We start from the raw sequence: 23,042 nt of genomic DNA on the forward strand, positions 1-23,042 counted from the left end.
AAGGAAGTTGAAGTATTAAAATCACAAATGAGGTCACTAGTAAACGACTTGCTGAAAGCCCAGAAAAAGCTGGAGGCAGAGGTACACATGAAGAAGTCTCTTCAGGAAAGATGTCTGGATTTGGAACAAGAGCTGGCTAACGTCCAGCTGGGTATGGGGGAAATAGACGACCCTCTCGCTGACCTGTCGGACGACTCCGAATATTACTATGTCCTGTCCTGCCCAACTTGTAACTTCGACTCCCACCATACAGAAATCATGGAGGAGCACCGAAAGTCTACGGAACATCGGGAGAAGGTGGCTCTACTACAAAAAAAGGAGGAAGAGAAGGAGGAACTGCGCATGCAGCTGGCAGCTGTGGCAGCTGACAATGGAGCCCAGAGAGTCTCCAAGAAGCAGAAAAGGAAAAGTAAAAACAGAAGATGACCCATCTGAACCATTATCACCTCTACCAGATCACACACGTGGTCCCTCCGAACGGAGCCAAATCAGTTCGGAAGTTCAAGCTGTTAAATCCATGAAAGGACTATTGAATGAGTAACGTGAACCGACTCCACCACAGAGATTGAATCTGTGAACTGTTTTCCGCAGAGACTGAATCTGTGATATGTTACGTTAAACATGAAGTTATATATGTATATATGTTATTACGTTATGTTAAATGGGGGGGATGACTATAAAGCTAAGAAGGGAGGAGTGTTGTGTATGTAACCTGTTCCACCTTAAGAGAGCTTAAGCCTGTTCCACCTTAAGAGATGTACTACTTTTTCAGGCTGCTGTAGACGTAATACCGGGGGTGAACACACCGGTATATAAGCACTGTGCAGTAATCTTGTATTCAGAATAGTCCCTACCTCCAACCAGTAAAGACCTGTTTTTGATTGTTATTAATTAGTCTGTGTCTTAATTAACTAGATAACTCACAGATTTAACAGTTGCCACCATTCCTGCAGCCGACACTGCCACTCCGCCATTGCAGCTGCCACGAGCTGCTGGGCAGACTGCTGCCGCCCAGCCAGAGTTGGAGCAGTCAGCAGCCGGACACTCCAAGGCCAGAGCTGGTGCAGGCCGACCCCCAAGGGCATCTGCCGTCTCGCCATCTGCCCCTCAGCAGCCTTCCCCCAGCCTTGCTGCAGCCACTGGGCTCCCATTGAGGAGGAGCAGCAGGGCGGGCAGGGGCCAGGCAAGGATCTGCAAGGCATCGCCCTCGCAGGGCAAAAAGTAGAGGTATGCACAAATGCCTGGTGCTTGTTGTAAGGCCGACACTGGTGCAGTTGTTTTTGTGTAAGGCCGAGACTGGTGTCTTTCTTTCTTTGTGTAAGGCCGAGACTGGTGTGTTTCTTTCTTTTTATAAGGCCGAGACTGGTAGTTTTGTGTTTTTGGAGGGGGCTTCTCCACATGAGCATGTAATGTGGGAAGGGCAGAGGTTTTCAATAAATTATTGTTGTTAAATTGCAGTGTGCATGGTTTTTTGGTTAAGTCCTGGTTACCCTGCTCGGCTGAGGGCTTGTGGAGCGGCTACATTCATCTGCTGACATTGGCACAAGCCAGTCCCTGAGAGGGAGCCTAGAACCGACGTTCAATAAGCCGGCGACGGGCGGCCCTTGCACTTTCTGCCTCCCTCCTGTGCTGGTCCTCCTCCTCCTCCTGCTCCTCAGGTGGTCCTCCAATCTGTGGTGGCAGTGGCTGAGTCCTGCGGATAGCCAGGTTGCGCAGCATGCAGCAAACGACCACGAAATGGGAGACTCGCTCCGGCGAATACTGGAGGGCTCCACCGGAACGATCCAGACAGCGGAACCGTTGCTTCAGGACGCCGATTGTTTGTTCGATGATGTTCCTGGTCGCTTGATGGCTCTCGTTGTATCCCTCTTCAGCAGGGGTGCTGGGCGCACGGAGCGGGGTCATCAGCCAGGTACACAAAGGATAGCCTTTGTCCCCGATAAGCCATCCTCGTGGGTGAGGCTGTGCCTGGAACATGTCTGCCACAGAAGTCTGTCGCAGGATGAAGGCATCGTGGCTGCTGCCTGGAAAGCGGGCATTGACAGCTAGGATGAGCTGCCTGTGGTCACACACCAGCTGGACGTTCAGCGAATGGTAGCCCTTCCGGTTGCGGTACTCCTCGGCATTCTCCAGAGGTGCCCGCAAAGCCACATGCGTGCAGTCAATGGCGCCCTGCACCATGGGGAAGCCCGCGAATGCTGCAAAGCCCATTGCACGCTGTTGCTGCTTGGCAAGGGCCATGGAGAAGGAGATGAACTGACGTCTCCTTTTGAAAAGGGCATTGGTCACCTGGCGGATGCAGCAATGCACGGCGAACTGGGAGATGTTGGCAATGTCCCCAGTAGCGGATTGGAAGGAGCCGGTGGCATAGAAGTTGAGAGCCACCGTCACCTTCACTGCCACCGACAGAGACGTCCTGCTCCTCAGCTGTGGCTGCAGATCACCGCCAAGCAGCTGGCAGATCTCTGTGACCACGTCCCTTCTGAATCGCAGCCTCCGAACACACTGCTCCTCAGACATGTTGAGATAGGAGAACTGCTGGCGGTATACCCTGGGTGGGTAAGGCCTCCTTTGCCGACGCCTGTTGCCCCCTCTCCGTCTAGCCAGGGCTGCCACTCTCTCACGGCGTCTGTGAGCCCTTTGGATGTAATTGAGAAAGCCAGCGTTGACACCCATTGCAGCCCCCATAATATGCTGGCAAACAATGAGATGTCAATGAAGGCAAAGACTAGTGGAAAGCTGTGGCCTGAAGCCAGAAGTACCTGTCCGAGTGTTGGGCCAAAGCAGAAAGCTATCTACCTTGGTCTCTCTCCAAAGATCCGTTTCGCAAGAAGGTGTGCTGCGAAATGGCAGCCTTTTATATTGCAGGAGGAGTGCCCTTTAATTTGCGCCCCCCGCGCCCCGCATCGGCTGAGCACCGTTCCACTCTAACAGTCGCTAGGGGCGCCAGGCGCACAATGGGGCGTTGCCACTGAAGTTCCGGTTGGGGGCACACAAAGGGCGTTGCACGAGGAAATGACGTCATGATCTGCGCGCGCAGCTGAGCGCGCGCAAAGACTTTGCGCCGCCGCTAAATCTTGAGTGAAGTTGGGGCGAGGCGCAGATCGCGCTGCGCCCGGGCGCTACCCGCCTAGTGCCCGACATCTACTCCTCCTAAGGTGCTAACGGCTGGCGCAACCAACTGAATTTCTAGGCCTTTATTTCCAGCCCATCTTTGTCCTTTTCCATGACTACCTTAAATCCCACCGAATTATGGTCACTGTCACCAAAATGCTCTCCTACTGACACATCTACCACTTGCCCGGCTACATTCCCTAGAATTAGGTCCAGTACCGCCCCCTCTCTTGTAGGACTTTCTACATGCTGGCTCAAAAAGCTCTCCTGGATGCACGTTAAGAATTCCGCACCCTCTAAGCCTTTCACACTTTGACTATCCCAGTTAATATTGGGGAAGTTGAAAGCCCCTACTATTATTACCCTATTATTTCTACACTTCTCTGAAATTTGCCTACATATCCGTTCCTCTATCTCCCCCTGACTGTTTGGGGGCCTATAGTACACTCCTAGCAAAGTGCTTGTCCCCTTTTTGTTTTTAAGTTCTACCCATATGGCCTCATTAGAGGAACCTGCTAAGATATCATCTCTCCTTACAGCAGTAATTGACTCCTTGATTAATATTGCGGCACCCCCTCCTCTTTTACACCCCCCTCTGTCTCGCCTGAAGATTCTATACCCCGGAATATTGAGCTGCTAGTCCTGCCCCTCCCTCAACCATGTCTCTGTGACAGCAACAATATCGTACTCCCATGTGTTCATCAACACCTTCAATTCATCTGCCTTACTCGCAAGACTCCTTGCGTTAAAATAAATGCCATCCAGCCTTGCCATACTCCCTTGTGCCGTTAGATATTTGCTCTGCCTTCCAGGCTGACTTGTTTTTTCCTCTATATTTGGCTGTGCATCACCCCCTACTATAGCTCCGCTCCGTATCCCATCCCCCTCCGCCGATCCTTCATTGTCGCTGGGTCAAAATCCTGGAACTCCCTCCCTAACAGCACTGTGGGAGCACCTTCACCACACGGACTGCAGCGGCTCAAGAAGGCGGCTCACCACCACCTTCTCGAGGGCAAGGAGGGGTGGGCAATAAATGCTGGCCTTGCCAGCGACGCCCACATCCCATGAATGAATAAAAAAAGTGACTGCATTTCAAAAAAGTGCTTCATGGGCGGTAAAGCATTTTGGGAAGTCCTGAGGTCGTGAAGGGCGCTGTAGAAATGTAAATCTTTCTTTTTCTTTCTTACGGTCACTGAAATCTGCTCTGCCGCCAGAGGGAAGCTGTCTGCTCATGACTGCTGACTCGGGGGTCCCTTATAGGAGGAAGCGTCCCAACCTAAGACAACTCCTTGTAAAATGTTAACGAGCTGAAACTTAAACCCTTGTTGGTTTGTAGCCCAAAGGGCAGATGTTGGAAAAAATGAAGCCGAGTTTGTTGTTGGCAATTTGTCGCAGCTCGTGAATGGAGGGAAACTGCTGGGAGAAACTTGCTTTCAGCCGGGAAAGCTGGCATTGGTTCAGGACGGAGGGATTATGCAGTCAGTCCCCTGCTCCAGCAAGGCCGAGCAGTCTGCATTCTCAGAGCAGTTTTTAAAGCACGCTCAAGGGAACACGCTCTCTTATCGAGCTGTGCTGTGCCTCCGGCTCAGTTTACAGAGCACAGCTTAAAAAGCCGGACCTCTGGTTACCACAGAGAGCGCTTACAGCTTTCAGCAGTGATAATGTGAGGCACCTCCGGCAGTCACCAGCCGCCGCTCTTGAGTGATCCTGAAGATCAGGCTGCCCAATCGGCTGGTGCGGGGGAGAGGGTCGTGGGGGAGAGGGTCGTGGGGGAGAGGGTCGTGGGGGAGAGGGGTGGGGGAGAGGGTCATGGGGGAGAGGGGTGGGGGAGAGAGGGGTGGGGGAGAGGGTCAGGGGGGAGAGGGGTGGGGGAGAGGGTCGTGGGGGAGAGGGTCGGGGGGAAGAGTCGTGGGGGAGAGGGGTGGGGGAGAGGGGGGTGGGGGAGAGAGGGGTGGGAGAGAGGGGTGGTGGAGAGGGGTTGGGGGAGAGGGTCAGGGGGAGAGGATCAGGGGGGAGAAGGGTGGGGGAGAGGGGTGGGGAGAGGGGTGGGGGAGAGGGTCAGGGGGAGAGGGGTGGGGGAGAGGGTCAGGGGGGAGAGGGGTGGGGAGAGGGTCAGGGGGGAGAGGGGTGGGGGAGAGGGTCAGGGGGGAGAGGGGTGGGGGAGAGGGTCAGGAGGGAGAGGGGTGGGGGAGAGGGGGGGCGGGTGAGAGGGGGTGGGGGAGAGGGTCGTGGGGGAATGTATACAAACAACAAATGTGCAGTTAAAATTGAAGACAAACAAACAAAATACTTCCCACAGGGGCGTGGTGTGACGCAGGGCTCGCCCATCTCACCAACACTCTTTAATATTTACATAAATGAATTGGCAAAACTACTTGAACAATCTACAGCACCCGGCCTCACCCTATATGAATCCAAGGTTAAATTCCTCCTCTATGCAGATGACCTGGTTCTGCTGTCACCAACTAAAGAGGGTCTACAGCAGAACCTGGATCTGCTGGAGTCGTTCTGCCAGACCTGGGCCCTGACAATAAATCCACAGAAAACCAAAGTCCTTGTGTTCCAGCAAAGATCCAGACATCAGGGACCCAAAATAAATTTCACACTAGGAACAACCAAAATTGAACAAACCACTAACTACACATGCTTGGGCTTAAAAATCAGTTCTACGGGAAATTTTCATCTGGCTGTGAATGAACTGAAAGAAAAAGCAAGAAGGGCTTTCTATGCCATTAAAAAATCAATCCAAATAGAAATCCCAATTAGCATTTGGCTCAAAATTTTCAAATCAGTAATTGAACCAATTGCACTCTATGGCAGTGAGGTGCGGGGACCGCTAACACAACAAGAATTTGCAAAATGGGACAAACATCCAATTGAGATCCTACATGCAGAATTCTGTAAAAGTATCCTCCAGACTCAAAGGAAAACCGTAAACAATGCATGCAGGGCAGAACTAGGCCAATATCCATTAATAATCACTATCCAAAAAAGAGCCACCAAATTTTGGAAACACCTAGAAATGAGCAACCCCCAATGCTATCATTACGAAGCCCTGAAATGCCAAGAGAGGACCATAAAGAAGAATACCCTCAGTCAACTAGTCCTGGGACTCAGTGAAGTAACTACTAACACTACTAACAATAACCAGCCCCAGGACAGTGACAGCGTAACACAAAGAATTCGACCCAACACAATCGTCGCTAAGCAAAAGGAAAAATATCTGTCATATTGGGCAGAAACAACAAAAACCCAAAGCAAACTCAATTGCAACTTGGCCCTAAACAGACAATACAACATGGCTGATTACCTGACCAGGGTAAAGGATAGCAAACTGAGAAAAACTTTGACAATGTACAGACTTAGTGAACATAGCCTGGCGATCGAAAAAGGTAGACACAGGCAGACCCGGCTACCAAGAGAGGACAGGATATGCTCTCACTGCAGTCGGGGAGTGGTGGAGACAGAGATGCACTTCCTCACAGCGTGTAGAAAATATCAGGGCATAAGGGAGAATTTCTACCCAAAATTCACAAAAATATGCCCGGAATTCAGAAATTTGAATGACGACCAAAAACTCCCATAGGGGAAGAGAGAAATTGTGTAACCTTAGCGGCACACTATGTTACAGCTTGCCATAAACAGAGGGACAACCACTAAATATAAGAAAAGAGTATATAAAAATTATATGAATGTATATTTATACACTCAGGGATATATCTGTTTGTACACTGTATGGATAGATCTGTATTTTTGTGTACAACCATGAATGTTTTTCGATGCTTTGGCAACATAAGATGTACCTTGTCATGCCAATAAAGCGATTTGAATTGAATTGAATTGAATTGAGAGGGGTGGGGGAGAGAGGGGTGGGGGAGAGGGTCGTGGGGGAGAGGGTCGTGGGGGAGAGGGGTGGTGGAGAGAGGGGTGGGGGAGAGGGGTGGGGGAGAGAGGGGTGGGGGAGAGAGGGGTCGGGGGGAGAGGGTCATGGGGGAGAGGGTCATGGGGGAGAGGGTCATGGGGGAGAGGGTCGTGGCGGGGAGAGGATTATGGGGGAGAGCTATTGAATCATCATCATCACGTTCTCCACAGGGCTACACTGAAAATGCTGGTTCTGATCGCGAGGCGAGGGATTTTGCAAGTAAGTGGAAACTAAACGTGATTCTTCAAGAAGGACATAATAGAATCATATCAATTTCAGCACAGAAGGCCATTCAGCCCATCATACTAGTCCTAGCTCTTCAACTGCAGCTACCTCCTCTGGTCCCATTCCCCTGCCCTTGGCCCACATTCTTTTACATTGTTCCTTTTGAGATCCATATCCAGTTCCCAATCTCTGCCTCTCTGGGCCTGTGTGGTAAAGCATCTAATAACCCTTGGTGTGAAAACATCTCTTCCTTGACACGCTTCCAGTGACGATCCTCAGTCTGAGCCCCCTTGTTACCAATTCACCAACCAGTGAAAATAACTGTTCCCTATTCACCCTCTCAAAACCTGACAGCATTTTGCAGCGAGGTTAACCAGTGCTGTGGGGTAAAGTAATTTGGCTGGGGGAGTGGCACCAGGATGAAGCATTCGAGATAGCGAGGAGATACAAGGTGCACAGAGGACTGGGAGAGACACACTGCACCAGAATAAAGAATGCTTCAGAATAAGGAGTGAGGCAGACCAAGGTGGGTGTAGAGTGCATGCGCGTGAATGCCCGGAGGTTGGTAAACTGCAGAGACAGGTAGCCACATGGGCACTTAATATTCCTGGCTACAATGTATTTGGAAGTGTGGAAAGATAGAGTTAGTGAGGCAGATACTGTTGCAGCACCAGAAAGGGATGATGGTTTTTTTTCAATGGCCAATTTATTGCCCATCCCTAGTTGCCCTGGAGAAGTTGCCTTCTTGAACCGCTGCAGTCCGTGTCTTATTGTTTTTCGGCGTGTTTTTTTTTACAACTGAGTGTCTTGCTAGACCATTTCAGAGGGCAGTTAAGAATCAGCCACATTGCTGTGGGTCTGGAGTCACATATAGGCCAGACCGGGTAAGGATGGCAGATTTCCTTTCCTAAAGGACATTAGTGAACCAGATGGGTTTTTACAACAATCCGGTAGTTTCATGGTCATCATTACTGATACTAGCTTTTTATTCCAGATTTATTTAATTAACTGAATTTAGTTAATCCATTGTTCAATGACTGTTATCTTGCTAGTGGTGGGATTTGAACTCATGTCTCACGGATCATTAGTCTAGGCCTCTGGATTACTAGTCCAGTAACATAACCACTATGCCATCGTTACTTGAGTATTCAAAGATAGAACCTATTTGGTTAGAATTAAGGAACAAGAGAGGAGCTATTATGCCACTGGGTTTGTACTTTCGGCCACCAAATACTCGGAAGGAGATCGAGGAGCAAATTTGTAGGCAAATTACAGAAAGATGCAAGAACTACAGAGTAGTGATAATGGGGGACTTCAATTGTCCGAATCTAGACTGGGATAGTAACAGCGTAAAGGGCAAAGACGGGGAGGAATTCCTGAAATGTGTACAACAGAACTTTCTTGATCAGTGTGTTTCCAGCCCAACGAGGAAGGAGGCAGTGCTGGATCTAGTTCTGGGGAATGAAGTGGGGCGGGTTTCAGTGAGGGAGCATTTGGGAAACAGCGATCATAATATTATTAGATTTAGAGTGGTTACGGAAAAGGACAAGGAACAATCAAATGTGAAAATACTCAACTGGAGGAGGGCTAATTTCAGTGAGTTAAAAAGGGATCTGGCCCAGGTGGGTTGGAATCAAAGTCTGGCAGGTAAAACAGTCACTGAACAATGGGAGGCCTGCAGAGAGGTGATGGTTCAGGTACAGAGTAGACACATTCCCAAGCAGGGGAAAGGAAGGGCATCGAAAGCTCGAGTTCGCTGGATGACTGAAGATATCAGGTTAGAGTTTCTGCTTTGGGTGCGATCGGCGCTTCGGGTGCAAATTCCACCCCAAACTACGCCCGTTTTGAAAAGTATTTTTATTTCCCGAGTTTTCGCTCAACCTCATTTGCATATCTTCAAACGTAAACTCTGCCATGAACCAGCGCAATCGGGCAGCGTTTCAAAACCTAATTTAAAAGAAATAATTTTGCTTTATAACATATTCCTTGATCTGTTTAGGAGCAGTAACCTGGCGCAGTTTGATTAATACGGCTGAAAATGGGTTTATCACAAAAAATAAGCATTTCAAACCACAGTGCCAATCCACCACCTGTGAGTAACCCGATTTTAAATGACTGAAAACGACTTTTAAAAAGTATACAAAACTATTTTCTAGTTAGATCTGGGTACAGTAGTCAGTTCCTTAGTAAATTAATAACACATTCGTTCCAAACCTTTCAAAACGTACCAATTAGTGTCCTTGCACCCAAAAGTTCCAGATTAACTTTTGGAGCCTCCTCGAAGGGCTGCAAACGAGCGCAATTAGCGGAAACGCCCCATGGTGATTAATTCGCCCGGGGGGGGAGAGGTGTGGCCAGCCTCGTGGCCGGGGCCTGTTTCTAGCGCGATTTTTAAAAACAAATGCAAAAGATCGCGGAAACTTGAGTTGCGCTTCAAATTCCACCATTGTTTGCACCGGTTACGCCCATATTGGGGCAACTGCGCCGAAAAAAAACCAGGGCAATCGAGTGGAAACTCCAGGCCGTAGAGATTAAAAATGAAACAGAAAAAGGAGGCTAATGACAAATGTCAGGTTCATATTACAGTAGAGAACCAAGCTGAATATAGAAAGTACAGAGCAGATCTGACGAAGGGAGTAAGAGGGGCAAAGAGAGAATGTGAGAATAGATTAGCGGCTGACATAAAAGGGAATCCAAAAGTCTTTTGTAAACATATAAATAGTTAAAGGGTAGTCAGAGGAAGGGATTAGGGATCAAAAAGGAGATCTTGTGGAGGCAGAGGGCATGGCTGAGGCACGAAATGAGGACTTTGCATCTGTCTTCGCTGGAGAAGAGGATGCTGTCAATATAGCAGTAAAGGAGGAGGTAATAACGATATTGGATAGGATAAAAATAGATGAAGAGGTGATACTTAAACAGTTGTCAGTGCTCAAAGTAGAAAAGTCACCCGGTCCAGATGGGATGCATCCTTGGTTACTGAGGGAATTAATGGTGGAAATTGCCGAGGCTCTGGCCACAATGTTCCAATCCTCCTTCGACCTAGGAGTGGTGCCAGAGGTCTGGAGGATTGCAAATGTTACAACCCTGTTCAAAAAAGGGGAGAGGGGTAAACCCGGCAACAACATCAATCAGTCAGCCTCGTGTCAGTGATGGGGATCCTGTTAGAGGCAATAATCCGGGACAAGATTAATTGGTAATTGGAAAAGTATGGACTAATAATGAAAGTCTGCACGGATTTGTTAAAGGCAAATCGTGTTTGACTAACTTGATGGAGTTCTTTGATAAATGAATGTATAAGTGAATAAATAAACCGAGGATCGATGCAGAAAGAGAGCAACAGATTTACAAATTAACAAGTAGGGTAACAATGAAGTTATAAATTAATACATAGTGCAGCCATAATTAATTCGGAAGAGTAAAGAATGAATGAGATACAGGAAACTTTCTGGTATCCGGCACTGACGGGACCGAGCTGGTGCCGTACCATCAAAACTGCCATAGAAACCAGCGCTAATGTTAAAACATACGGAGCTTTTGAGCTCCGTGTGAGTCAACAAACCCTGCTTCAAAACAGTCGGCCGCAGCTTAAAAGCATCTCTGTAGCTAAGCAAGAGCTTCAGCTAGACCTTGCAGAGCCTGACTGGAAAAAAAAAGCAACGAGAAGTAAAAAACTTATAGGAAACGGCTCCTGAATTTTGCCGGTAGATAGAGCTTTCCGGACATTTAACCTCCGGTTAAACGAAAGTTTCCTGTAATAAAGAAATGTGGCAGCAATAAAGAACAGGGAGTAATGATATTTGACTTAATAACTCATTAATGATTGATTGCACTAGAACGGGTACAGATGAGATTTACCAAATAGATGTAAACGGATATGATGTAATTGGAATTACGGAGACATGGCTCCAGTGTGATCAAGGCTGGGAATTCAACATCCAGGGGTATTCAATATTCAGGAAGGACAGGCAAAAAGGAAAAGGAGGTGGGGTAGCATTGCTGGTTAAAGAGGAGATTAACACAATAGTAAGGAAGGATATTAGCTCTGATGATGTGGAATCTGTATGGGTAGAGCTGAGAAATACCAAGGGGCAGAAAACGTTAGTGGGAGTTGTTTACAGACCCCCAAACAGTAATGCTAAGGTTGGGGGTGGCATTAAATGGAAAATTAGAGACGCATGCAATAAGGGCACAGCAGTTATCATGGGTGACTTTAATCTACATATAGATTGGGCTAACCAAATTAGTAACAATACTGTGGAGGAATTCCTAGAGTGTATACGGGATGGTTTCCTGGACCAATATGTCGAGGAACCAACAAGAGATCAGGCCATCTTAGACTGGGTATTATGTAATGAGAAAGGATTAATTAGCAATGTTGTTGTGTGAGGCCCCTTGGGGAAGAGCGATCATAATATGATAGAATTCTTCATTGAGGTGGAGAGTGAAGTAGTTGACTCAGAGACTAGGGTCCTGAATTTAAATAAAGGGAATTATGATGGTATGAGGCGCGAGTTGGCTAGGATGGATTGGGGAACATTATTTAAAGGGTTGACGGTGGATAGGCAATGGCAAACATTTAAAGATCGCATGGATGAACTACAGAATTTGTTCATCCCTGTTTGGCATAAAAATAAAACAAAAAAGGGTGAATCAACCGTGCCTAACAAGGGAAATTAGGGATAGCATAAGATCCAAGGAGAGGATGTCATGAATCTTATCATGACTCATGAAGTAATACTGGGCGGCCAGCTGGTGGTGCTGTCCAAGGAGTATAAATACTCGGGCGTGGGCCCAGCTTGCTCAGGATGTTTCTGTAACCAGGAACTAGTGATGTAACTAGAATCTCATGGTTGTGAAACAGTTGATTAAAGCCTTGTTTTATACTCAAACCAAGCGTTCAGTAGTCTGTTTACATCAATTTAATCAACTGAACCTGCTCCACGCTCCGAGTGGTCTTGGGAACAGACGGCTACGACTCAAACCGTAGAAGGGAACTCGGACAAAGTAATCGATCCATCATGGAGAAACTACTCAGACCCGCCCGTCTTGACCTGGACCCGAATTCACCTACAACTGCTAAGGTATGGAAACACAGGTATCGTACCTTCAGCAACTTCCTCAGGGTGTGTGGTGAGAATGTTCCTGATAAATTAGAGATACTCGCCAATTATGTATCTCCTCATGTGTTTGACTATATTGAAGACTGTGTAGACTTTGACTCCGCTATCCTAATATTACAGCGACTATATAAGGCCCCAAACAAAATTTTTGCTCGGCATCTACTGGCCACAACTCGACAACAACCCGGGGAATCACTTGACGAATTCCTTCAAAAGCTTCTCAGGCTCAGCAAGGATTGTAATCTTAAAGCTGTCACAGCTGAGCAGTACCAGGAGGAGTTAATTCGTGATTCCTTTATTAATGGGATTGCCTCTCCCTTCATACGCCAGCGTCTGTTGGAGAATAAAACCCTCGAGTTACAGGCTGCCTATGACCAGGCATTTTCTCTGGACTTAGCAAAGAGGAATGCAGATACCTATCTTTTACCACATGCACGGGCTGCTGCTATCACTTTTACTGACTCCTTCGATAGGCCTCAGGCGGAAGCCCTCACTGATGATGACTCTAACCTAGCTGATGACAACCCTACCCTAGAAGTCTTCACTGATGACGACCCTGCCCTAGCGGCATCTTGGCAATCTGGAAGGAAGTGTTTCTTCTGTGGAGGTGCATTCCACTATAGGAAATTTTGTCCTGCTCGTAACGCAACCTGCAATCATTGCAGTAAGAAAGGTCACTTTTCTAAGGTATGCCAGTCAAGAGCCTCTGTTAGTAAGAAAGGCCACTTTTCTAAGGTATACCAATCAAGAGCCCCTGTTAGTTTTGCAGCTACTATCTATAAAACTACTCCTCCCCCAAGAGCCACTACTAAGGTTACAGCTGCTATCTATAAAACTGCTCCTCCCCCAAGAACCACTACTAAGATTACAGCTGTCAAGGGTAAAACTGCTCCTCCTCCCATCACAGCTGTTTTCCCCCAAAGTCTGTCCCATGCAGCCACGAAGGTTTCGGTAAATGGATACATTTTGAGTGCACTAATCGACTCATGCAGCTCTGACAGCTTCATTAGTGAGCGGGCTGTCAGTAAGTTAAAACTGCATATTTACCCCTCGGACAGGGAAATTGCAATGGCTCTGACGACACTGACCACCAACTCTTCCAGCTTTTGTTTTGTCGACCTTATTCTCAATGGCCGCACTTATTTCTCCACCCGGCTCGGGGTGCTCAAAAACCTATGCAGTGATGTGCTCCTGGGGCAGGATTTCCAGAAACAACACAAAAGACTCACTTTCGAGTTTGGAAGGTCAAAGCCAGAGCTTACTATTTCCAAAGTACCGTTTTGTGCGCTTTCGGTGGCTTCGCTCGACGAGCCCTCCTTGTTTGCCAATCTTTCCCCCCGATGTAAGCCCATAGTCACTAAATCACGACGTTTCAGCCAAGATGATCTATCCTTTATCGAGGCAGAAATCTCTCGCCTTCTAGCTGATGGTATAATTGAGCCATGTTCATCTCCCTGGCGGGCTCAAGGCGTCGTTGTTAAAAATCCTCTGAAGCAACACAAGAAACGTCTTTGCATCGATTACTCGCAAACTATTAACCAATATGCTGACCTGGTTGCCTACCCACTAGCACGCATCGATGACATGGTCAATAACCTTGCCAACTACAAGGCATTTTCAACTTTTGATTTAAAGAGCGCGTACCATCAGGTACCATTAAAAGATTCTGACGAAAAGTATACGACCTTTGAGGCCAATGGTCGGCTTTACCAGTTTTGTCGCCTTCCATTTGGGGTCACCAATGGGATGGCCGTCTTTCAACGGGCAATGGACAGCCTAGTCAAACAGGAGAACTTAACGGACACTTTTCCATACCTAGATAATATCATCATTGCTGGTCATGACCAGAAGGAGCATAATGCCAACCTCCAGAAATTTTTTACGTTCTCCGTCATCGCAACTTCACCTTAAATGAGTCTAAATCTGTGAAATCAGTACCATCAGTCAACATCCTTGGCTACTGGGTGGGCAATGGTGTCATCAAACTGGATCCGGAGCGACTTTGTCTGCTTCAGGAGCTCCCTCCCCCTACGAATCTCGGCTCTCTTCGTCGGGCCCTCGGCATGTTCGCCTATTATGCGAAATGGATACTCCACTTCTCCGACAAGATCCAGCCCCTGCTTCACGCGAAGTCATTTCCATTGGAGGCAATGGTTATTTCAGCTTTCGACCTCCTCAAGCAACAACTGGAAAAAGCCATGCTTCGTTCCATCGATGAAAATCTCCCTTTCGTGGTCGAGTGCGATGCATCGGATGTGGCGATCTCGGCTACCTTGAATCAAGGTGGTCGACCCGTTGCATTTCTGTCCAGAACTTTGCAGGGTAGCGAGCTCCATTATCCTCCTGTCGAGAAGGAGGCTACGGCCATCATCGAAGCAGTACGTAAATGGAGTCATTTTCTTGCTCGTCGCCATTTCATGCTTATAACCGATCAGCGCTCTGTGGCCTTTAGGCTGGGTAACCGGAAATGCACTAAGATCAAGAATAACAAAATACAACTCTGGAGGATGGAATTGGCTGCCTTTGGCTACACCATACATTATCGACCCGGCAAAGAGAATGTAGCCCCGGATACCCTCACGCGTGCATTCTGCTCTTCTATGTCAACTTCGACTCTGGCGGATCTTCATACTGACTTATGCCATCCTGGCGTTACCCGTATGTTGCACTTTGTGCGATCTAAAAATCTCCCATTTTCTACGGAAGATGTGAAAAGAACATGCTCCTCCTGTAGAATTTGTGCAGAATTAAAACTGCAATTCTTCCGTCCGTCGGATGGCTCGCTCATACACGCTATGCAGCCTATGCAGCGACTCAGCATTGACTTTAAAGGGCCATTGCCTTCCTCAATGCGAAACACCTACTTGCTCATGGAATTTGCTCTACTGGAATTTTTTGAGGATGTAACTGGTAGAATAGATAAGGGAGAACCAGTGGATGTGGTGTATTTGGACTTTCAGAAGGCTTTCGATAAGGTCCCGCATAAGAGATTAGCGTGTAAAGTTAAGACACATGGGATTGGGGGCAAGGTACTGACTTGGATAGAGAACTGGTTGGCAGACAGGAAGCAAAGAGTTGCAATAAACGGGCCTTTTTCCAAGTGGCAGGCAGTGACTAGTGGGGTACCACAGGGATCGGTGCTTGGACCCCAGCTATTCACAATATATATTAATGATGATCTAGACGAGGGAACTAGATGTAATATCTCCAAGTTTGCAGACGACACAAAGCTGGGTGGGCATGTGTGCTGTGAGGAGGATGCAGAGAAACTCCAGTATGATTTGGACAGGTTGGGTGATTGGGCAGATGCATGGCAGATGCAGTATAATGTGGATAAATGCGAGGTTATCCACTTTGGTGGCAAAAACAGGAAGACAGATTATTGTCTGAATGGCAAAAGATTGGGAAAAGGGGAAGTGCAACGAGACCTGGGTGTCCTTGTGCACCAGCCGCTGAAGGTAAGCATGCAGGTGCAGCAGGCGGATAAGAAGGCAAATGGTATGTTGGCCTTCGTAGCGAGAGGATTCGAGTACAGGAGCAAGGATGCCTTGCTGCAGTTGTACAGGGCCTTGGTGAGACCACACCTTGAGCACTGTGTGCAGTTTTGGCAGCCTTATCTGAGGAAGGATGTTCTAGCCATGGAGGGAGTGCAGCGAAGATTCACCAGACTGATACCTGGGATGGCAGGAATGACGTATGAAGAGAGATTGGGTCAATTAGGCTTATATTCGCTGGAGTTTAGAAGAATGAGAGGGGATCTCGTTGAAACTTATAAAATTCTAACAGGACTAGACAGACTAGATGCAGGAAGGATGTTCCCGATGGCGGGGGAGTCCAGAACCAGGGGTCACAGTCTAAGGATAAGGGGTAAGCCATTTAGGACAGAGATGAGGAGGAATTTCTTCACCCAGAGAGTGGTGAACCTATGGAATTCTCTACCACAGAAGGCAGTTGAGGCCAACTTATTAAATATATTCAAGAAGGAGTTAGATATATTTCTTAAGGCTAAAGGGATCAAGGGATATGGGGAGAAGGCAGGGACAGGGTACTGATTTTGGATGATCAGCCATGATCTCATTAAATGGCGGAACAGGCTCGAGGGTCGAATGGCCTGCTCCTGCTCCTATCTCCTATGTCTGTGTTTCTATGTTACCAGGATGTTGCCAGGACTGGAGAATTTTAGCTATGAGGAAAGATTGGTTAGGCTGCGTTTGTCTTCTTTGGAACAGAGGAGGCTGAGGGGTGACTTGATTGAGGTGTATAAAATTATGAGGGGCCTAGATAGAGTGGGTAGGAAGGACCTATTTCCCTTAGCAGAGAGGTCAATAACCAGGGGGCAGAGATTTAAAGTAATTGGTAGAAGGATTAGAGGGGAGTTGAGGAGAACTTTTTTCACCCAGAGGGTGGTGGGGGTCTGGAACTCACTGCCTGAAAGGGTGGTAGAGGCAGAAACCCTCAGCACATTTAAAAAGTGCTTGGATGTGCACTTGAAATGCCGTAACCTGCAGGGCTACGGACCAAGGGCTGGACAATGGGTTTGGGCTCCTGTAGATCTTTGTCAGCCGTCACGGACATGAAAAGAAAAGAAAAAGAGACGTGCATTTCTGTAGCGCCTTTCACGACCACCAGACGTCCCAAAGCGCTTTACAGCCAATGAAGTACTTATGGAGTGTAGTCACTGATGTAACGTATGAAACGCGGTAGCCAATTTGCGCACAGCAAGCTCCCACAAACAGACGTGTGATAATGACCAGATCATCTCTTTTAGTGATGTTGATTGAGGGATAAATATTGGCCCAGAACACCGGAGGAGAACTCCCCCTGCTCTTCTTCGAATAGTGGCCACAGGATCAATTACGTCCGCCTGTGAGAGCAGACGGGGCCTCGGTTTAACGTCTCATCTGAAAGACGGCGCCTCTGACACTGCAGCACTCCCTCAGTACTGCACTGGGAGTGTCAGCCTAGATTTTTGTGCTCGAGTCTCTGGAGTGGGTCTTAAACCCACAACCTTCTGACTCCGAGCTGAGAGTGTTGCCCAGTGAGCCACTGGCTGACACTGGTGGAATCACGTACAGGCCCAGACCGGATAAGGACAGCAGGTTCCTGTTGTGTATGTAATATGTGTGCTACTTTGAACCTATGGACAGGACTGCACTACTTGTTGGGCGTAGTGATACGCAGTACCACTCCTGGCCATAGGGGTATAAATAGTACTGTGGGTACTGATCTCCCCTCAGTTCCCGCCTGTGGGCATGAAGTAAAGACCTACGTATAGTCCCTACCTCCAACCAGTAAAGACCTGTTTTATTGTTACTGATTAAGTCTGAGTATTAATTACTTGAACAACTCACAGATTTAACACTGGCGACGAGTCTGATTCGGACCCTGCGGCAGTCACTCCACGGCAGCTTCGTCCACAGCCAGGACGTTGCAGAGAGGTTTCCACCCTCTCCACCCCACTGGAAGACATCCTGACCTCGGAGCCTCCATCGGCGACCGTCAGCTTCTTCTCCAGCTTGGTGGTGGGTAAGCCGTTGTCTGAGCCGGGCAGCGACGCGACAGGCAGTCGACCGCGTTGGCCGCACGAACGGGGCTGGGGGAGCTGGAGGAATAGGGCGCGAGAGCCGCTTCGAGCGGGAGGCGTTTCAACGGAGCGATCGCATCTCCTGATAAGAGCCGAGAGCCGCTTCGCGATCCAGCGATCGCATCCGCTGATAAGGGCCGCACTCGGGCGATCGCGGCGAAGATAAGGGCCGCACTCGGGGGCTGAAGGGAGACGGCGTTGGGGGACGGGTGAAGACCGCCAAGCGTGGGAAAACCGCCATTTTGTGGGCGGAGGACGACGGCAAGAGCGGGAAGCCGCCATCTTGGATAGCAGTAAAAAAATAAAAAAAAATCTGAGAAATTGCAAATCTACAATGCCTAAACACGGGAATATTAGCACCTTTGATAGTGACCTCGAAGATTGGGCCATATATGTTGAAAGAGTAAAAAATTATTGTAAGGCCAATAAAATTCGTGACCAAGATAAAGCTCTAACATTATTAAATTTAATGGGTGCGAAGACATACGGGCAATTGAAACACCTGTTATCACCAGATGAACCGGCGGATAAGACGTTCGATGAGATTGTTACTGTCCTGAAAGATCATCTAAACCCCACGCCGCTGATGCTAGCGGAACGATTTAAATTTTACGACAGAAGGCAGCTACAGCATGAAAGCAATGCTGATTATTTGCTGGAATTGCGTAAATTAGCGAAATATTGCCAGTTTGGAACGGGACTGACAGAGGCACTTCGAGACAAATTTGTGTGTGGTTTATTTAAACAGGATACACAAAAGCGACTGCTCGAGGAGAATGAGCTGACGCTTGAGAAGGCGGTCACTATGGCAGCAGCACACGAAGCCGCAGCGAGAGGCACGGCAGTAATGCAGCTACGGTCACCGGAGCTCAGTGCACACAAATTGGGTGTGAGTTCTGGCAAATGTTATCGTTGTGGAAAGACAACGCATGATCAGAACCAGTGTTGGTTTAAAAACCAAGAATGTAGAACTTGTGGTAGGCTTGGACATATAGCTAGAGTATGCAGGTCAGCGAAGAAGACCAGCAACAAGAAGTCACCGCAAGGAAAATACGCAAAGGTACACAAGGTGACCGAACAGGAGTCCGATTCAGACGCTAGCAGTAATGAACTGGCTAGCTTAAGAGTACTCAACGCTGGTAAGGGTGCAGACCTCCAGACAATTTGGGTCACTCTTCAGATAGAAGGAGTCCAAGTAAAACTGGAATTGGACACTGGATCGGCATTGACGGTCATAAATAAGAAAGATTACGGAAAGTTATTCCAACATATTCCCCTACAGGATACGGGGATTATATTGGAAACATACACGGGGCAAAGAGTGTACCCCATCGGGAAAATAGAGGTTGCAGTGGTCCACAAGGGCGAAGACAGTCAAATAATGGACTTATATGTGATATCTGAAGGAGGTCCTCCACTACTAGGACGGGAGTGGATTAGGAAAATGAATATGGACTGGCATTTCCTACAAACAATAACGAGTGAGAACTCGGTGAAGATAGTCGGCCCAGACTCTGGAACGGATGATGGTAAGCCCAACTCAAGTGCAAAAGACAAAGTTTCAGCACAGAATTCCACTGAGCAACAACAACATAGTTTAACTGTGGATTCTGAGTCTGGCAAGTCTACTGATGTGCCCATTTCTGAGGGACACCGGGCTCGAACTCAACTCCATTTCAAACTACAACAGCAATTAGAACAAATGCTTCGCCGTTGTGAGCAAGAGTTGAATGCAACGAAAGAGTTCTTTGATATAGAGTTGGAGAATCTGGAAAGACAACAGAAGCAGCTGATGGAGAAAATGGAACAGGAGCACACAAAACGTCTGATGTCAGAGGAGTTAACGGTCAGCCAACTCCTGCATATGCTGAAGGACAGGACTCTGAAATGGGAAAAACTTGAACACGAACTTCAATATTCAAACGAAAGGGGTTCGGAGCTCTCAAAGGTTATTGGAAGAGCTGAGGTGGCAACACAGACTGAGATGACTGCAACAGAGCAGCCCTTGGATGCCAAAAGTACGCTGACTCACGTCAACGTAGAACAACAGACCGCTGAAACAGCTGCTCCGGTAGAGGGATTGCATAGTCCGATCAATCAATCTCCAAAGGAAGTTGAAGTATTAAAATCACAAATGAGGTCACTAGTAAACGACTTGCTGAAAGCCCAGAAAAAGCTGGATGCAGAGGTACACATGAAGAAGTCTCTTCAGGAAAGATGTCTGGATTTGGAACAAGAGCTGGCTAACGTCCAGCTGGGTATGGAGGAAATAGACGACCCTCTCACTGGTCTAGCTCAGGACGACACCGAATATTACTATGACCTGGTGGACGACACCGAATATTACGATGTCCTGTCCTGCCCAGCTTGTAACTTCGACTCCCAAAGTGCAGAAATCATGGAGGAGCACCAAAAGTCTACGGAACATCGGGAGAAGCTGGCTCTACGACGGAAACAGGAGGAAGAGAAGGAGGAACTGCGCATGCAGCTGGCAGCTGTGGCAGCTGACAATGGAGCCCAGAGAGTCTCCAAGAAGCAGAAAAGGAAAAGTAAAAACAGAAGATGACCCATCTGAACCATTATCACCTCTACCAGATCACACACGTGGTCCCTCCGAACGGAGCCAATTCAGTTCGGAAGTTCAAACTGTTAAATCCATGGAAGGACTATTGAATGAGTCACTCCAGCAACGTGAACCGACTCCACCACAGAGATTGAATCTGTGAACTGTTTTCCGCAGAGACTGAATCTGTGATCTGTTTTGACATGAAGTTATCTATGTATCTATGTTATTCTGTTATGTAAACCTGAAGTTATATATGTATATATGTTATTACGTTATGTTAAATGGGGAGATGACTGTAAAGCTAGGAAGGGAGGAATGTTGTGTATGTAATATGTGTGCTACTTTGAACCTATGGACAGGACTGCACTACTTGTTGGGCGTAGTGATACGCAGTACCACTCCTGGCCATAGGGGTATAAATAGTACTGTGGGTACTGATCTCCCCTCAGTTCCCGCCTGTGGGCATGAAGTAAAGACCTACGTATAGTCCCTACCTCCAACCAGTAAAGACCTGTTTTATTGTTACTGATTAAGTCTGAGTATTAATTACTTGAACAACTCACAGATTTAACAGTTCCCTTCCCTGAAGGACATTAGTGAACCATTTTGTTTTTTTGTGATAACCTAGCACCTTTTAATGGTCATTTTCTGATGCAGGAATAAAGAACAGGGAATAGTGAATATATTAATCAATGGATCAGGCAGGAATGAAGTACAGGGAGCAAATGAATTAATAGAAACATAGAAACATAGAAGATAAGAGCAGGAGTAGGCCATTCGGCCCCTCGAGCCTGCTCCACCATTTAATGAGATCATGGCTGATCATCCAAATTCAGTACCCTTAAAAGAATAAAGAAACTGGTTAGCAATGCAGAATAGGAGTAATGAATTTATATATTAATAAAGGAATCAGACAGGACAGAAGATTAGGGAGATATTAATTTATAAATTAATAAAGAAATCAAACTGCAATGAAGAGTGGGGAGTAATGATTCTATATATCAATAAATAAATTGGCCAGCAAAAAAATATCAATTAATAATCAATGCTAAAGTACGGCATTGCTAAATTAATAAAGCAATCGGAGACCAATGAGGAACTAATTTATAAATTAATAAAGCAATTGGGTAGCAATTACAGATCAGGGGGAATGAAGCAGAAGAGGAGGGAGTGCAGCGTAGGTTTACCAGAATGATACCCGGACTTCAAGGGTGAAATTACGAGGATTAAATTACACAAATTAGGGTTGTAATCCCCAGAATTTAGAAGGTTAAGGGGTGATCTGATCGAAGTTTTCAAGATATTAAGGGGAACAGATAGGGTAGAGAGAGAAACTATTTCTGCTGGTTGGGGAGTCTAGGACTGGGGACAGTGTCTAAAAATTAGAGCCAGACCTTTCAGGAGTGAAATTAGGAAACACTTCTACACACAAAGGGTGGTAGAAGTTTGGAACTCTCTTCCGCAAACGGCAGTTGATGCTAGATTAATTGTTCATTTTAAATCGGAGATCGATAGCATTTTGTTCACCAAAGGTATAAAGGAGTATGGGCCAAAGGCGGGTATATGGAGTTAGGTCGCAGATCAGCCATGATCTCACTGAATGGCGGAACAGGCTCGAGGGGCTGAATGGCCTCCTGTTCCTATGTTCCTAAGAAGCAGAAAATGGGCAACTGAAAGTGCGTAATTGTAACATGAAGACATCGGAGACAGATAAGAGAGCAACCACGCTCTAGAACGCAGCGCCTACACCATAGAGCATCAATGAGTTTTATACAAGATTCATTTTGTAACAAAATTACCAAGTTAAAAACTGTCACCCATGAGTCAGTGGGTCGCACTCTCGCCTCTGAGTCAGAAGGTCGTGGGTTCAAGTCCCACTCCAGAGACTTGAGCAAAAAAATCTAGGCTGACCCTCCCAGTGCAGTACTGAGGGAGTGCTGCACTGTCGGGGGGGCAGTACTGAGAGAGCGCTGCAGTGTCGGAGGGTCAGTACTGAGGGACGCTGCACTGTCGGAGGGGCAGTACTGAGGGAGCGCTGCACTGTCGGAGAGTCAGTACTGAGGGACGCTGCACTGTCGGAGGGTCAGTACCAAGGGAGCGCTGCACTGTCGGAGGGGCAGTACTGAGGGAGCGCTGCACTGTCGGAGGGTCAGTACTGAGGGACGCTGCACTGTCGGAGGGGCAGTACTGAGGGAGCGCTGCACTGTCAGAGGAGCAGTACTGAGGGAGCGCTGCACTGTCAGAGCGGCAGTACTGAGGGAGCGCTGCACTGTCGGAGGGTCAGTACTGAGGGAGCGCAGCACTGTCGGAGGGGCAGTACTGAGGGAGCGCCGCACTGAGGGAGTGCTGCACTGTCAGAGGGGCAGTACTGAGGGAGCGCCGCACTGTGGGAGGGTCAGTACTGAGGGAGCGTTGCACTGTCGGAGGGGCAGTACTGAGGGAGCACTGCACTGTCGGAGGGGCAGTACGGAGGGAGCGCCGCACTGTCGGGGGGGGCAGTACTGAGGGAGC

At 47.8% G+C, this 23,042-nt stretch overlaps 1 protein-coding gene across 1 annotated transcript in view; it reads right to left on the reverse strand.

Moving 5' to 3' along the window:
- The window catches only part of esr2a (estrogen receptor 2a), a 450,714-nt gene that overhangs the window by 159,808 nt on the left and 267,864 nt on the right, over positions 1–23,042 (reverse strand). The window lies entirely within an intron of this gene.

The sequence above is a fragment of the Somniosus microcephalus genome, chromosome 12 (genome assembly GCF_052327205.1).
Source record: "Somniosus microcephalus isolate GS21.2 chromosome 12, FLI_Smic_1.0, whole genome shotgun sequence".
Lineage (NCBI taxonomy): Eukaryota > Metazoa > Chordata > Chondrichthyes > Squaliformes > Somniosidae > Somniosus > Somniosus microcephalus.